The sequence below is a fragment of the Vombatus ursinus genome, unplaced genomic scaffold, assembly GCF_900497805.2.
Source record: "Vombatus ursinus unplaced genomic scaffold, bare-nosed wombat genome assembly UNPS02014813.1, whole genome shotgun sequence".
In the NCBI taxonomy this organism is placed as follows: domain Eukaryota; kingdom Metazoa; phylum Chordata; class Mammalia; order Diprotodontia; family Vombatidae; genus Vombatus; species Vombatus ursinus.
In genome coordinates, this window is record NW_020954591.1 from 35,305,216 (window position 1) to 35,317,628 (window position 12,413).

Consider the following 12,413-nt stretch of genomic DNA (forward strand, 5'->3'; position numbering starts at 1 on the left):
CCTTTCCCATGTGATTAAACCCTTCAAATATATGAAGATAGCTACCATGTTTCCACTTATCTGCTCTTTTCCAGCTTAAACATTCCCAGTTCCTTCTTTAAGTCTTCTTTTGACATAGTTTTCAGTGTGATTTCAACACAATGGGAAGGCCACCCTCTCCTGAAAATAATGCAGTTATGTCTTGCTTGCTACTTAAAATTATACCATTACCGCTTCATTTCTTTGGCTTTTTGCATGACTCTTCTTAAAATAACAACAGGCTGGGAAGGTTAATGCCTTAAGTCTTAGTATGATTTTGTCAAAAGTTTGTTAAATCTTTGCTTAGTTCAGTTGGGAGATTGGGTAAACAAGAGATGGCAAAGAAGGCACTTGGAGGGTGGTAGGGATTGAAAGAATAAAAAAAGGAGACTGATGCCTAGGAAAATAAACTTTAGGATTTAACCATTTCCTGTAGGCCCGGTCATGATCCCCACCACATAGACAGCAGGGCTCTGCAACAGGTGGGTGCTCATTCCCTAGTGCTGACTGATTGAATGGGGCCATCTGGGATTGGGTCAGTGCCTCCAGTTTGCCTGGCTGGACCTCACAGGCCCTGGTTCACCTCCACCCCCTTTTGGCCAGGGAGAGAAGCATGCAGTGGAGCCGTGAATATCTATCTCCATGTGTGTTTCTCTCCCCATCCCGCCCACCCGACTTCTCAGGGACCACACGCAACTGCTGCAAAGCAGTCCCTGTTCTGAAGGAAAACTTATCCATGACTCACATGCCAAGAGGTTCCTAGTTTCTACCCCTGGAAAGTATGCCAGCCTCTGACGCTTTATGTTATTTAGGGTCACGCCACTCCCACCTCTTCTCCTTCCACGCCTACCCCTCATTTCCTCCATCCTCTCTTCTCACTAAAACACCAGCTTCATGCCTTCCTTCCCTCCCATCCTTCCCTGGCTGAATTTTCTCTCCCCAATCTCCTTCCTCTCTTCAAGCTCAGGGAGATTCTAGACAACAGTCTGGGCAGGAAGCCAGCTAGTACAAATTTGGAGGCCAGCAATAGGGTCATTACCCTAGCCTCCTCTGCAGACAGCAATTAAAGAGATGAAAACCCTGGAGCAGCATCCTACCTCCCACCAACCACAGAGGGAACCCTATGTCTCATGCCAGGGTCCATCCTCCTCACCCTCCTGTCTGAGAGATAGGGGTCTCCAGCTCTTTAGGTCTGAGCATAGAAACCATCTATCACGCTTTAGTCTTTACAGCCACACTCACACATGGTGGAGAGTGATTGGTGTGAATGGCACATCTCCAAGTACAAGCAGTGGTAGGAGGGAGCCTTGAATCTACCCTCAATACCTTTCATTGACCCATGTGCTTTTGTTCTATGCTTCGTGGACAGAGAACATTGTTGGCTACGCTATTTTAAAAAGAATGTTCTTTGGACACACAGCAGTGTCCACAGCTTTGGACACTGTGTGCAGTATCCTAACACTCCAGTGAATAAGTAGGATTATTCCTTGATTAAAATAAGACCAACTCCTGGTCAGGCTCTTAGAAGGCATTTAATCTAACTTCCTCATTGTACCAAAGAGGTTAAGATACTAGCCAAAGATCAGACAGTAAATAGTAGTGTCAAAATTTGAACCCAGTTGTCCTGACTCCAAATCAAGTATTCTTGCAATTCTATTGCCCTTCTTGAGAAAATGCAAGAGTGCTGCTGCATAAGAGCAGGTAGGTGGTACAGTAGATAGAGCACCAGCTCTGGAGTCATGAAGACCTGAGTTCAAATTTGACCTCAGACTACCTGTGTGACCCTGGGCAAGTCACTTAACCTTGATTGCCTCACCAAAAAAAAAAAAAAAAAAAAAAGTATTTGTTGGGGCTGCTAAGTTGGCACAGTGGCTAGAACACCGGCCCTGGAGTCAGGAGGACCTGAGTTCAAATCTGCTGTCAGACCAGACACCTGACACTTACTTTCTGTGTGACCCAGGGCAAGTCACTTAACCCTAATTGCCTTAAAAAAAAAAAAAAAAGAGTGCTGCTGCATAATGGCCACTTGCCATCCAAGACCAATACAGATAACACAGATTCTCTGAATTAAAGGATGTCTAATTCTCTGAACCTTTAGGGGACAACAGTTAATAAAAAACTATATATAAATGTGAGTTTCCTTTAAGTTTTGTGAAATTCTTTACATATATTATCTCATTTGATCTTCAGAAATAATTTTACACATGAGGAAAAGGAGGCACGAAGATACTCAATGACATGTCCACAATCACACAATTGGTAAGCTGTCTCAGGTGGTATTCAACCCAGGTATTTCTTATTCCAAGTCCAGCACCTTGTCCACTATACCATACTAGGGGGGAGAAAATCCCAAAACAAAAACCATGGATGGGAAACCAAGGCTCAGGAGAAGATGCCCAGGTAAGAGAAGACAGATATCCAGATGTCTCCTGGCTGCGCTAAGGAAATATTAGCTACAGCTGGTGGATAGAACAAAAGAAGATGGTAGGCAGCTGGTTATGTGATGACACCTCCCACAGCTTAGGAGGCTGTTAGGGTCATGTTACCCGTGGGGCCAAATTTTGCTTGAAGGCTTGCACTGTCCAGTAGGCCTATAGCCAAGGTTGCTCTTGGACTGTTATCTTTGAATCATTAATTCTCTTTTAAATGCCTGTGTCACTGGAGTTAAAAAGCCCAGGAATGGGGAGAGTAAGCTGTTCACTCCTAGCAGCCACCATTAGAGAAAATGAATGTGCTCTCAAGTCAGTAAGAACCTTCTGAGCCCCAGGTCAGGGCTTGTCCAAAAAAATAAGGTTGGGTGGGTGATGTTCCTGTATGTATTCATGTATGTGTATGAGAGGGGTGAGAGGGGTAGAGAGGAAGCTTCAAGGGAAGAGGGAGGAAATAGAGCCCAGTTAAGAATGATTGGGATGGATCCAGACAGGTTGGGGCTCATGGAGTCATGGTTTTAGGAAAAATCCTGCCCTCACAGCAGACATGGAGAAGCTCAAAGGGAAGATGGCTGCAGATTTCTCAGTGCTGTCCAGAGGAGGAAGCACTGCAGTCGGGGCCCCAGCTTACCATACATTTCCCATCCTCATAGTCAATCTTGTCATTTAGTCATTTGTCAATCCTGTCCAATTCTTTGTGACCTGTTTTTTGGGTTTTCTTGGCAAAGATACAGGAGTGGTTTGCCATTTCCTTTTCCAGTTCATTTTACAGATGAGGAACTGAGGCAAACAGGGTAAAGTGACTTGCCCAGTGTCACCCAGCTAGTAATGTCCAAGGACAGATTTGAACTCAGATGCTAAAATACTAACACAGATACGTGTAATACACAGTATTACATGATAAGTGCATGAGAGGTATAAAACTAAATGCTACCTAGAGTATAGGGAAAGGTTATTAATAACCAGAAGAATCAGTGAAGGCTGCCTGGAAGAAGTGACATTAGCATTAGGATTTAAAGGATGCTTAGGTAGTGCCTTTAAGCCATAGGAAATTGGTATGAGCAAGGACACTGAGTTGAGATGACACCTAATGTGTAGTAGGGATAGAAAATTAACAATTTTAGATAGAATCTAATTCAATAAAAATTGATTAAACTTCTGCTATTATAAAAAGCACCATGCTACCCTTTGCCCCAATAGCACTACAAGGCCTGTGTATCAAAGAGAGCAACGAAAGAGGAAAAGGACCCTATATGTACAAAAATAGTAATAGCAGCACTTTTGTATTGTGTGTGTATTTATTTGATTAAGATTTGATTAAGCTCCTACACAAAGCAATGGTATTAGGGGGACCTTGACTCTAAACTCAATCCTTTCCATTTGTCTATATACTTTTGTTTTGTGTTTTCTGGACGGAAAATTGTTTCTACTATACTATAGCTGACAAGTCCCAATCTCTTTGGCCCTTAATTTTCTCATGTAAAACGAAGGTAGAATAGATCATCCCCAAAGTTTCTAATAGTTCTGAAATTCTGTGAAGATTTTGCAGTCAAGCGAAAAGAACCAGGAGAATAATCTATATAATAACAAAATTGTAAAGAAAATTAAAATTCAAGAACTTTTATCAATGCAATAACCAATTGCTATTTCTGGAAGACAAATGATCAAGCACACTACTTACCTCTTCCCAGAAAAATAATGGCGTCAGAAGTAAAAAGAGACATACATTATCAAACATGACTCATGTGGAAATTTCTTTTGGCATATTTATTACCAGGGTTTTTTTCCCCCATTTTCTCAATAAGGGGCAAGGTAGAAAGGAAGGGGGATTAGCAATAGGATTGTCAAAATGAAATTAAGAAAAGAGGATCATTGAAGCATTTTTAAATGCTCAGAGGAGAATAAAAAGTCAGAAGGAAATTGAGACAAGCAGGACAGCTTTGAAAGTTAAATATTGAATATATTATATACTTAAAACAAAAAGTAAGCTGTATGTATTGAGTCAGTTTCATGTAAAATCCTCTTTTTCTATTCTACTGTGTATCTAGAAGTGCTCTTTTTATTTTGTTGTTCGTTAATTTCAGAACAAAAAAAAAAGCAGCCATTACTACTATTCTTATTATTATTTAGAATCATATAGCCAGGTGGTAGCAGAGAAAAGAAAACGATTGGGATGAATAGAATCAAAGTTGAAATGAGGGTTTTTTTGGCCTCAAAATTCTTTTGAGGCCATAGAGAATTTTGTAAGTAGATGATTAGGAAAACACTACTATTTGGGTTATCAGATGCTTGCTGGAGCACAGATCAGCCTGAGTCAAAGAATAAGACTTCGTGAAACTAGAGTTTGCATCTTCAGTGTCCAGGTAAGAAAAAGGAAACAACTCTAACATAGGCAGAAGGCAGGTCGGGACTAGGAAAAGAAACAGATTTTGGAGGGACTTGGGCCAGGAATAGGCAAGATTCAGCAATGAGGATGTATCCTTACAATGTCCAGCCCAACATTCCTCATACTATGGTAGTTTCTTGTACTCTAAATAGCTGAGCATAATGTTTCGGTGCCTTACTATTGCAGAGGAGAAACAGAAAACAAGGGGGCCACTAGGCCAGTATTCCCCAGGCAAGAACCCCTATCTGGGCCTTCAGCAGTGGCAGAGAAAACCACTGGCCAAAACAGAAAGGCTAAGACTATCCCGTCACTCTACCTTTCTCCCCAATTTTATCACACTACCCAAGAGAAAAAGAAGTGACCAGGAGAAATTGGAAGCAAGGAGCGGCAACTGAGAACCTAGTTCCTTCCCAAAGGGCAATAAAGAACTTCATAACCTGGTCCTAATGCAGCCTATTGGGAGCCCTAAATCTCAGGACCAGGCTGATCAGAAGCCAAAATGCTCTAGCCAAAATTGCCAGGCTCAGTTGAGTCATGGTTCCCCTTTCACCATCCTCCATTAGACTATGAACTTCTCCAGAGTAGGGACTGCCTGGCACATAGTAGGTATTTAATAAACGTTTATTGACTGACTGACTTACTGATCTGTCTTGGTCTGGTCAGGGACAAAACTTAGCTCTAACTGATAGTGGGCTAGTTCAAGAGGTGATGGGTAAAAACAGATCATAGAGAGCTTTAAGGTAAGCCCAGAGGCAAGGCAGAGGGGAGAAGGGGCAGTTCTCAAGCACCTCAGCTTTCAAGGTGATGAGCAGGAACATTGGAAGAAAAATACTTTCAGGCACTCCTCCTTCTCCTTTCACTAATTGGATTGGTTGCTGCTCTTCCCAAAACTGATCAGCTTAATTCAGCTCAGAAAAGACTTGATAACATGAAGATGGAGATTTGTTGTATGCTGTTTGTGGCCCATGGACTCAACTATTCACTTGAGATCCTAGTGCCTATGGATAAAGCCTGAACTTCTTAACCACAAAAGCATTCAAGGCTCTCTAGGATCTAGCTCCAATCTTATCTTCCTCCAATCTCCTAAGCAAATCACTCCTTCTAGTCATACTAGTCTCCCTTTTGTCCCTCAGAGATATGTTCCATTTTCCTACTTCCTCACCTTTGCCGATAACATTTTTCCCCACCTTAAATGCTGATTTTGCCACTACTTAAATTCTACAAAACCTACCTCCTCAGTGAAGCAAGCCTTCCAACCTAAAATAATTTCATTTTGCTCTGAACTAGCCTATATCAATGACTTACACAGAGTAGGTATTCAATAAACGTTTATTGATTAGCTGATCACCACTCATTTGGCATTGATTATGTGCTATCTTGTAATATTATTGACATTACAGGTAAATTTCAGTACCTTAAATAAAAATATATTGATCACATGTTGCATGGAAATATTGTATAGGCCATAAGGATAAAAAGAGGAATAAGACATAGCCCCAGGCTGCAAGGATTTTGCCTTGTTTCCTCCTAGACTATAAGCTTCCTAAGGGCTGAGACTGCTTTTTATATTTCTTACCTGTCTCTCTGTACTTAGTTCACAAAAGGACACGAAATAGGCAGGACTCACTAAGCAGTATGTGATAGCAGAAAGAGCTCCAATCTTAGAGCGAGGAGACTGGGATTCTCGTATTCTCGTCTTAGTTCTGCCACTAATGGCTACAAGTGACTGGGGGCAAGCCCATTATACTTATCTGAACCTCTCCCCACCCTGTGTTTTGTGGGAATTCCACTATGACTTAATTCTGACAAAGGGAAGATGGTTCAGGAAACCCTACCCCAGAGGATCTCAATGGTGAGAGTACTCATCCTTCTCAACTCTGAGCAATGCTTCTCCTTGCCGCCCCCCACCTGCCTTATGTGGAGGGACTTTGTTGGAGGGGATTTGGGAGAAGCATAAGGTACAGTTGGACCTCCTACATTGGTGCAGAGATGGAGATAGGACTCCAGCAGAGATAATGAGTAGATGAAACTCTGGGTTTCTGTTGTTGTTTTTCTGAGACAAAGCAACAAACATGTATTAAGCACCTCTTGTGTGCGGAGCATGGTGGTAGGCATCAAGAGAGATGGGAATTTTAGAGAAGAAATGTTTCTTGCCCTCCTAGAGTTTACAGTTTAATAGGGGGAATTTGGCTTATACACAGATAATGCACAGTACATGTATTAGAGAGAGCCAAAACACCATAATATATGAGATGCTAGGGAAAGGTCATCTTGGGTGATCTTCATCTCCATTCCCATTTTGGGTATGCCACCTTTGAAACTACCCAGGGGCCCAGTTGCTCTCGGGCTCAGGGTAGTTGTGCACGTGCTCTACCCCTTCCTCTCTGCATACTGTGCTTCCCTCCACCCGCCCCAGGGTGTGCAGGCACTAGAGAGTTGTGCTGGGGTTTTGTTGCTTCCACGAGGAGATCATTAACAAGGCTTATTTTTAAATCGTAATTGCAAAATGTAAATGCTCCCCAAACTGATGTGTAATTGCTACCCCCTCCACCCCAGCCCTTCCTCTTCGGTGCCAGCTTCACAAGGAGAGAATTAGAAAATAAAAAGGGGGTGGATTATGTAAGCAAAACGTTTTTTAAAAAAAGAGAGCGAGAGCGCTGAGAATGTAAGCAAGACAGCTGGTGGCTCCTCTGATTGCCACATACACACTTCCCAGCATTAGCAGCAACTCCCCCCTCTTTGCCAATTGTGCCCATCAAAGGCACAGTGTCAACTGTAGCATCCCCAGAACAGACTGTACTGACACATAATGGACAAAATGGGACCATGGACCACTGGATGGGGGGCTGATATTGGCTGCTTAGAGAGATGCTGTTGGGATATGGATCAGTAGATTGAAACGTCTAAGGTCTCTTCTCAGAGGAGAATTAGGGCTGTGTCCTAGGCTCTGAAAGCATCTCAGTTTTCTTAAAAACTCAGAAAACTCTGTGGGAGGTAGGCACCTTTCCTGGTACAATTTCTTTAGGGTCCCAATCTTCTGCACTTTCTTTCTGCCTCCTGTGCTGCTCAGTCACCATTATAGCACATCACACCAGTTTACCACATTTGTGAGCAAATGTCGTGTAAGGGAAAGAGCTTGGATTTAGAACCAGGAGAAAAATGTCTCGATTTCTGGTTCTGACACTTTGAAGCTGCGTGATTCTGGGCAAGTTACTTAACTCCTGAATGACATAAAATGGGAGATTATATTTGTACTACCTGCCTGACAAGGTTGTTGTGAGGAAACTGCTTTGTAAATCTTCAAGTGCCACATAAATGTGAACTACTGATATTAATCCCCACCCCACTCCCTCAAATTTGATGGTACACAAAGACCTGAACAAGAGTCTGATATAATGGGTAGGAGCACTAGGTTTGAATCCCAGCACTTATGCTTTACTAGTTGTATGAAGATCATACAACTTCCTATCTCTGAGCCTTGGCTTTCTCATTTGTAAAACAAGATGGTTGGATTTTGAAGGGCCCTTCTAGCCCTCAAATTCTTATGTATGAATCTCCAAGGGAAATTGTCAGAATAGATGGAAAAAAAAAAAAGCTGGGGACCAGATAACATTTCCCAAACTTTGTGCCTTCTCTGGCCACACCCTTCAATTCAGCCCTCAGCTCAGGAAACCCCAAACACACAACAGTATCCTCTTTCCTCATACATCTCACAATGTCCTCCCTTTTAATTCCTGGCCCAAACACAGAGTTTCCTAAGCAGACAACAAAAATGGGTATCATTGTTTGCCCAAACCCTTCAGGTCCTAGGCATGAGGGACCTTTGGGCCCATAGTTGGGTTCATGACTGTATTAACCTAGCTCCTTGTCTTTTTATTGCCTGGGGACATAGAGTTGCCCTTGAAACTGGAGACTGGCCTAAGGATATCTTTTTCCTGGTTGGTGCACAATGTAGAACTCTGATCTCTCTCTCCAGGGAAACCAGACAGGGCAACGATCCGAAATGGTGGTTGGGGGTATATAGGATCACAAGAGGAAATGATGAGGAGATTCTCAAAATACTTCTTAAAGAGTCCATGGTAAGGGGGTAGAATGGAGAGGAGGAGAGCCAATCTCACTGTCTCGGACCCAGCTCTGTTTGCTAATTGGGTGTCTGGGTGGAGCAATGCCTTCTGTCCAGCTATCATGATCATCACCATCATCACTATAATTTGCAAAAACTTAACAAAGCATCTACACAGGGTACTCTGAAAAACAACAGGGATCTAGAAGAAATCCAAGACACAGTTCCTACCTTTGAACATCTTGTTCAGTAACTTCCAAAGTGGAGGACCTGACTTGACTACAGTATGTGATCTCACGCTATCCACAACAGCTAATGAAGGAGCTTGCTCACAACACAACCACAACTACCCTTCACCCATTATGGCTGAATACTTCCCTATTCTGTCCCGTGCCTCCACTGTTTACTTTCTATAGCAGTTGTCACCCCATCAAGGCAGTTATAACCTAATTCCTACCCATAAAAGCAAATGCATAGGTGCCATTGGGACAATCCACCCGTGCCATCCCCACTACATTCACCCCCTAACCCTCCTTGACTCGAAGACAGCTCTTGGAGATACAGACTGTGTAGCAGCGACTGGGAAAGCTCTCCTTCCTCCACCTTGTTCCCCACAGGACAGAGTGGGTCAAGCTATAGCATATGTGTAGGACCAGGGTCAGGGCCCGAGACTTCACTGATAGAGAAAACTCACTCTACTAGTACAGACCAATGACTTCTCAGCAACTTTTAGTCAAGAAAGCTGCTTAGAGCAGTTGTGTCAAATTTAAAAAGAAATGAGACACTAATCCATAAATAAGGACTCCTACAAGCAGCATATTGACTTAATTTAAAATGAATAGTATCTATGTTTTATCATATTTTAATTTATTTTGTTAAATAGCTTCCAATTGCATTTAAATCTGGTTCTGCCACACTTAGGAGTGTCTCTTGCCTTGATGAGTTTGACACCTCTGGAACTTTGAAGTTAAGTGACAGTTCCAAGGTCACACACATGCTGCTTGTATTAGAGGCAGGATTTGAATACAGGTCTTCTAGAATTCAAAGCCAGCTCTCCACCCACCATGCAACACTGCCTCTCCATAGATATGTACAATTTAGCATACTCGAAAACTTTTCATTAATTATGTATACCTGACCTAAAAAATTTGGAGACAGCTAATTTTAGAGAAAGAAAAAATGAATAAAATCATTACTAGCAATAGGAATTGTTAATGTAAAAGGCATTGTAGAAAGATAGGAACATGAATGGATTGTGGAGAAGCTGTGAATCAGTACAACCACTGTGAAAAGCGAATTGGCATTATAAAAATAAAATTACTTAAAATGTCCATACCCCTTGACTCAGACATTCCACTACTAGGCTTATACGCCAAGGAGATCACTGATAAAAAGGAAGTCTCCATATACACCAAAATATTTATAGTAACACTTTTTGTGTTAGCAAAGACTTGGAAACAAAGCAGAGCCCATCAATTGGGGAATGGCTAAACAAATTATAGCACATGAATATAATAGAAGAGTATTATGCTAGAAGGCAGTGGTGTCAAACTCACATAGGAACAGGACCACTAAACCAGATTGCTATACACCGACTTAGAAAACCACACACTAACATTACCATGTCTTATTGTATTTTTATTTATTTTGTTAAATATTTCCTGTCTACATTTTAATTTAGTTCAGGCCATACTTGGAAGTGTTGTGAGCTGCAGTGTAATGCAAACTAGCCACATGTTTGACACGTTTGCTTTAAGAAACGATGTACATGATGAACACTAAGGAGCATGGAAAGCTTTACATAATTAGATGAAGAGTGAATAAGCAGAACCAAGAAAATAACATACACAATGACTTCAACAATGTAATTAGAAAGAACCACCACAAAACCATCAAAAATAAATGCTGTAAAATTATGAAGAAGCTTGGGTCCAAAGAAGTGATATGAGAAGACAGTGCATGTACCAACTCCCAATCCACTGTAGAAATAGGAGGCCCATAGGAATGGAACATTGCATACATTTTCAGACTTTTTCAATGTAATGACCAGTTTTGCTAGTTGTCCTTCCCCTTCCTATTTTCTTTAAAATAAATGAATAAATACACACACATATATAATCAGTTATATGGGAGGGCTTTCTAAGAAAGGGAAGGGGGAAGCATACTGGTAGAAATTATAGTGGTAAAAAAGATATCAATAAAATTTATTTTAAAAGATATAGACTTAACTTATAACTAGCAATACAAGGTAGCATGTGATGACAATAGCTTACATATACAGGATTTTTTTGGATACAAAATACTTAATATACATTATGTCATTTGAATTTCACAATTCTGAGAGATAGAAGATACAAGAAACAAATAGGATTTAAGATGTTTAAGGGCAGGGATAATTCCTTATTTATCATTTTATTGTCTCCCAGCCCTTTTAGCACAATCCACTAAATGGAGATGGTGCTTAGCAATGAAAAATTATTCCCATTTTGTAAGTGAAGAAATAGAAGCTCAGAGAGATGAAGGAACATACTTAAGGTCAACCAGCTAATAAACAATAAAGGCAGTTCTGTTGACTTCAAGTCTAGCGCTTTTGTTTATATCACTATCAAAAATGTTACAGATAGCAAGTAGCTTCCCTTTATGCAGTGTTTTACATGTCTTATATTATTTGATCCTCACAATTGATAATGTAGTTCAATTGTTCTATTATTTATTGGGTGGTACAATGGGTAGAGTATTGAAATCAGAAAGACCTAAATTCAGATCCTGACCCTAGTCACTTAATAGCTCTCTGCCTCAGTTTCCTCACTTGTAAAATGCAGCTAATATACAGCACCTATGACAAAAGTTTTTTCTGAAGACCAAGTGAGATAACAAAGTACTCTGCTAGTGTTAAAGGACTATGTAAATGCTAGGTGCTGCTGCTGCTGTTGCTGCTGCTACTACCACCACCACCATTTTATACTTAAGGAAATCAAAGCCCAAAGAAGCTTTGATTTACCCATGATCCTATCATCAACTGGGGTCAGTGTTAGAATTCAAGTTCAAGTCATGATTCTAAGCGCAATGATTTTTTTAGTGGTCCTATCTAGGTATCATTCTAGACTCTTAACTCTCATCTCTCATATGTAGTAAGTTCAGAGTTTTTATCATTTTTATCAATCAACCAACATTTACTGAGCACCTACTATGTGCCAGGATTCATGTTAAGCACTGGGGATACAAAAAGGCAAAAGTTCCTACCCTCAAGGAGCTTACAGTCTATCTCCTTAACATCTCTCATACACACCCCCTTCTTTCCTTTAACACTGCTATCACCCTGTTGGAGGTCTTTATCACCTCACCTCTGAACTATTTCAATGGCTTCCTGGTTGGGCTCCCTGCCTCAATTCTCTCTCCGGTCTATGCTCTATTCAGGTGTCACATTAATATTCCTGAAACACAAATCTGACCATGCCAACCTCTCCCCCACCCCCTCATACACACACATAATAAATGCCAGTGGCTACTCATTGCC

The 12,413-nt window shown here is 41.2% G+C and overlaps 1 protein-coding gene across 1 annotated transcript in view; it reads right to left on the reverse strand.

Annotated features, from left to right (window-relative positions):
• The window catches only part of PKNOX2 (PBX/knotted 1 homeobox 2), a 347,095-nt gene that overhangs the window by 130,881 nt on the left and 203,801 nt on the right, over positions 1-12,413 (reverse strand). The window lies entirely within an intron of this gene.